At 35.6% G+C, this 5,289-nt stretch overlaps 1 pseudogene; it reads right to left on the bottom strand.

Annotated features, from left to right (window-relative positions):
* Nucleotides 1-1,945: 1,945 nt before the first annotated feature.
* LOC144455884 (poly(rC)-binding protein 2 pseudogene) lies at nt 1,946-2,455 on the bottom strand (annotated as a pseudogene).
* Nucleotides 2,456-5,289: the final 2,834 nt, after the last annotated feature.

Raw genomic sequence — 5,289 nt, 5'->3', positions numbered from 1 at the left:
ATTTTCTTGCATCACTCTCATTTCTCTTCCCAGTTTTTCCTCTACTTCTCTTATTTATTTCTCAGATTTCTTTTTGAGCTCTTCCATGGCCTGGGACTGATTCATATTTATCTTGGAGGCTTTGAATGTAGGAGCTTTGACTTTGTTGTCTTCTTCTGGTTGTATGTTTTAATCTTCTTTGTTACCAAAGAAAGATTCTATGATCTGACTTTTTTGCAAGGCTTGGTCATGATTCCAACAAATTACTTGAGTTGTAAAGTCTTTTTTAAGGTAGGGGTCTGCTTCCAGCATGGAGAATGTACTGTCCCAAGCTTCAGTGGTTTTGTGCAGCTGTTTTCAGATACACTTCTAGGAACCTGTAAATTTTCAGTTCTTCCAAGGTGGTATGATAGGGGGTGAGGTGTTTACTCCTCTCCTGGCCTGTGCTCTGGTCTGTGAGTGACCACAAGTACTCTTTTCTGCCTTGGAACTGTGAGGAATATTTCCTTTCCACTGCCACTACAAGCTCCACCATGCCAGCACTCCTCTTCCCCCCAGGACAGCTACCAAGAAGTGTGACCCAGAACCAAGCATGGACAAAGCAAGAGAATCCTGCACAATCAGAGAGAGAGATCCCTGCAATCTCCCTCTGATCAGCCACTTGATGGCCCTTCAGTCAGTGGACCAGAAGCTCAGGAAACAGCTTCTGCCCCAGGGCTGCACGAGGGGACTGGGGCTGGGACAGTGCTTCCCCCTCCCACCACAGACACAGACTTTTCCTACTGACCTTCTAAATTGTCTTTGGAGTTCCTGGAACTCCAGTCTGGAAACTGCCACAGCTGCCTGCTATGCTGCCTGAGGCCTGCTGCAGGTTCACTGAGGCCTGCTTTGTCTGTGTGCACATGTTAAACTGAGCTCCTCCTCCCACTTTGTGCAATATACCTTTCCAATCAACCATCCAGGCTGTCTTGGGGTGGAAATTTGTTTCACTTTGTTTTGTTTTGTTGCTTTTTTTGTGTGGGGTCTGCTGCTTTAGAATTTCTTTAGAGCCATTTTTATAGGTATTTGGAGGAGTTTGGGGGAGAGTGCATGAAGTCACTGCTTTTACTCTGCCCTCTTGGCTCTGCCCCTGAAGACTTTAAATTTAGTACCTTGCCATAAAGTTGATGAGTTTATCTTGTTTATATTTTAGTCAGTCTGATAATTTTGTCTGATAGTGGCTGAGTTGGAGAATCATGGGACAATTTGTTATGTGTCATTGAAGGGGCCAAGATACAAGTATAATCAAAAAACAGGTAAGATTTAACTGAGGCAGATTTTTGAAGGAAGACTCACTCATACATCAAATTCATCAAAAGTAAAATACTCCACATTCTGAGTTTTGGGAATGTAAAGGCAAGGAAAGGAAGACCAGAAAATTAGAGCTGGAATAACATGTAGGTGTTACAGTTACAGTGTCATTGCAGCAGGAAAGCTGATTTTATAGATGAAGATGTGAATCCTCCCCCACCTCACACTGTCTGCTGATTCTATGCAGGTATAAAATGCTAGAACAAAAGTTACTTCATCTTGGTGGCACTTATGCATTATAATAGCCCTCTGAAATCCCAAATTGTCCATTTTATTGTTAATATAAGGCTGGTCACAATGAATACTCAAGGCAATTATCCAGCTCACTTTCCACTAAAGTCTTATTTAACAACTCTATAATGCTCCCTGAGGGGGAAAGGGTGAAGCTGCCCCACAACTCAGTATTCTCAAGTTGGGTCTTCTTGGGAACAATATATTTGGTTCAAGACACCCTTACATAATAATTCATGAACTCCCTCCAGTGCATTTATTTTAATGGGCTCTTAACACAATTAGCTCAATGCAAAAGCACTTAAAATGGAATAGCATGAGTAGTAGTAATTAGTAATATTAATCAATTAATTAATGATAGAAATTCTTCACACAAATCTGGAACTCACTCTTCCACAAATACACACATCATCATTATGAAAAATACGTGCAACATTACTATGAAGATCTGTTTCACACACTTAATGATAGATTGTGAGTTGCTAAAAATGGTGATGGCCCACTCAGTTGAAATTGGTAGCATATCCCCTGCCACCTGGCCCTGAGTCTCTGTGCTCTCTCTTATTTCCTTGATATTGTATCCTTCATTTCCAATGAGAAATCCACACTGGCAGGGAGATACCACAAGCCTCTGGGTCACTGGGGGTCTATTGATAGCTGCACTAATGATATAGAATGGCTGATTCCCTCTTCTATTTTGTCCATGATTACAACAAAGGCTTTAAAAATGGCATTATTTTCTCAGGTCAATTCCCTTCTGAGATGCTGATAAGTTCATTACTCTTTTGTCCAGTTCTCTTTTCTCTCCAATATTGTTTCCAACTTCTTTTACATGCATAAGTAGTCCAACGGTGAGAATAACATTTAATTCACCTTCAATCACACCAGTGTCCATGTGAAACAGTGTTCTTTGTAAAGTGGCCAAGTCTTTGGTCAATGGTGAGAGTTGAACCCAAAAACTTGGGTTGTAAAGTGACAGATAGGAAAAGAGTGATCTGAGAAAAGGAAAGAGTGAGAAGAATGAAGTGGAACAAAAGGGAATGAGAACATGAAGAAGCAAACATGGGCAGGGGCAGGAGGAAGGGGAATGGAAAATGAATGGAAGAGAGATATCTCTGGGCAGGAGGAGAGGGCATAGCCTGAGGCTGTTTTAGCTGCTTCTTCCACTGCTCTGGCTATAAAATGTGTATGCAAAAAAGGCTAAATAAAGAGGCAGGTCATGCACAGATAAACAAAGAAGATCATTAAAACAAACCAAAAAAAGGGGGCAAATGAGTAAAACTTTAAAGAAAAATCTAATTAATCAAAGCTACTCAATAGAAGAGAAAATCCTATAGGCTCTGAAGAGATCATGGAACAACAGCAATAAATTCCTGCATTGTTTTAAAGAGAAATTAAGATTTTTAAAAATAAATTAGAACTAACAATTCACTACTTGGTAAAAAAAAATTGGGAAAGTTGGAAAGTAGTCTGGCAGAACTTGGGCACAGAATAGTATATTAAATCATTTACCAAGACGAGGTAAAAATGGATACATGACCTAGATGTAAAGGGAGATATATATCACAATAAAATTAGAACAGCATGTAACATATTACCCATCAGACTTCTGGATAGAAGAACAATTTGTGAATAAGTAATAGAGAGCATTGTGAGGTATAATTTTGATTACATTAAATTAAAAAAAAATGTTTTGCACAAATAAAAGCAATGTATCCAAGATTAGAATGAAAGAAGAAAATTGGGGGGGGGGAAATTTATAGATTGTCTCTTAGATAAAGGTCTCATTTCTCAAATAAAAACAAGTAAATAAATCAGAGCTATCAGTTCAGAACTAAACACACACTCACCAGTACACATACACACACACAAACACAGAAGCACAAGAATAGGAAACATTGAACACATGACAGAGAATTTCCCCAATGAACTAGGAGCTATGAGAGGGGAAAAAAATGTCAGTCTCAAAACAGGGAAAAATATGTAAGTGGAAGAAAATCTGATAGAAGAGGATCAAAAAGCATCAAGATTAAAACAACACATGGATTCCATACAAGTCAACTCAAATTTTGAAAACAAAATACTGAAACAATTTAATTATCACTGATCTGTTAGAATGTGACAAAAAGATGAATACCCTATTAAAAAAAAAGGTAAGAAAACTTCCTAGAACTTTTAAAAAATATATAGATTTAAAAAATACAGACAACAAATCATTTATTGAAAGAATATAAAGATCACCATTAAGAAGTTGGAGTGGACAGAAAATTTAAAATTGGAGTTGATAAGTATTTAATTTTTATAGTTTCATTAATGAAGTTTTAAGTATTGAGGAGAAAGATATTCAAATATATAGGAAAGGCAGTTTGGACAGAATTATAAGATATTCATGAGCAATTCTAAAAGAAAAGTAAATAGTGGATTTCCAAACATAGCCTTAGGAATGAAGCTAGGTCATAGAAATGGCAGAAGGTACAAAGCAACTCCAACCATACATATGTTTCTATCTGACACTGCTTCCTTCTTAAACTGACAGGGAGAATGCTTTTTAGTGTATGTGTTTATACATACACATAATTCTCAATCAAGGAGACTCAGTTGAAGGAGAGGAAGGTGAAATCCTAACTGCCAGAAGGGAACTTTCCAAAATTAACAAACCATTTTATTCCCTTGCAGGCCACTGCTTTTTTATTTTTTTTATCTAAGTGTATCCTATCTTTCTGGGATGTGAAAAGTCACATTGTAATATAAACTATTTGTTTACATTCAGGAAAAGTGTTTTTGTAATCTGCCTCCTAAAACAGCATAAAATTCCTGCTTTTTAATGTAAGATAGGTAAATATACATAATATGTATCTATATCTATTCATAACTAGCTTTGCAGCTAGAATATAAATACATACATACATATATATACGTGTGTGTGGTGTGTGTGTGTGTGTGTGTGTGTGTGTATTTGAAAACCTAGAAGCTTTTCATATACCTACAGGAGTAATGTTAGTTGACATGATTCTAGAAATGCTTGAGATAGCCATAAGAAAATAGAATTTAAAGGCATAAATATAGGAAAATAAAAGAAAAATTATATGTATTTGCTGACAACTAAAGGACTACTTAGACAACCCCATAGAATCAATGGAGAAACTAATGCAATTAAAAGGTATAATAAAATATAATTTAATCCATAAAAATCAACAGTGATTTCATATATCAACAACAAAACTCAGGAGGAAAAAAGGGAAATGTCATTCAAAATATCTGCAAAATGCTTACAATATCTAGGAGTCAAGCTACTATGTCAAAATCAAGTTTTTTAAATATAACTATGAAACATTAATTAAAGAAATACAGAATAAAATTAATTGCAATGATAGCCATTGCTCATTATTGGACTATGCTATTACAATAAAATTGAAAATACTACCCACATAAATTTTTTATTTTTCTTGTACAAAACAAACTAAGAAAAGGATACTTTGAAGAGCTAGACAAGTGACAAAACTCATTTCTAGGAAGAAAGGGGTTATTGTAACAAGGAAAATAATGAAAAAGAGTATGAATGGAAGAACCATAGAACTTTTGGGTCTCAAAGTACAATTTAATGCAACAATATTTTTAAAAACTATTTAGCATTTGTTATAATTAAGAAAATTAAATCAATGGAATATAACAAATAAGAACAAAAACATAATTTTTTTTGTTCTGTTTTGTTTTGTTTTAATAAGAAAT

The sequence above is a fragment of the Phascolarctos cinereus genome, unplaced genomic scaffold (genome assembly GCF_003287225.1).
Source record: "Phascolarctos cinereus isolate Bilbo 61053 unplaced genomic scaffold, phaCin_HiC Scaffold_1;HRSCAF=81, whole genome shotgun sequence".
NCBI classification, from domain to species: domain Eukaryota; kingdom Metazoa; phylum Chordata; class Mammalia; order Diprotodontia; family Phascolarctidae; genus Phascolarctos; species Phascolarctos cinereus.
The sequence above is the reverse complement of the archived record's forward strand: the minus strand, read 5'-3'. Positions and strand labels throughout refer to the sequence as shown.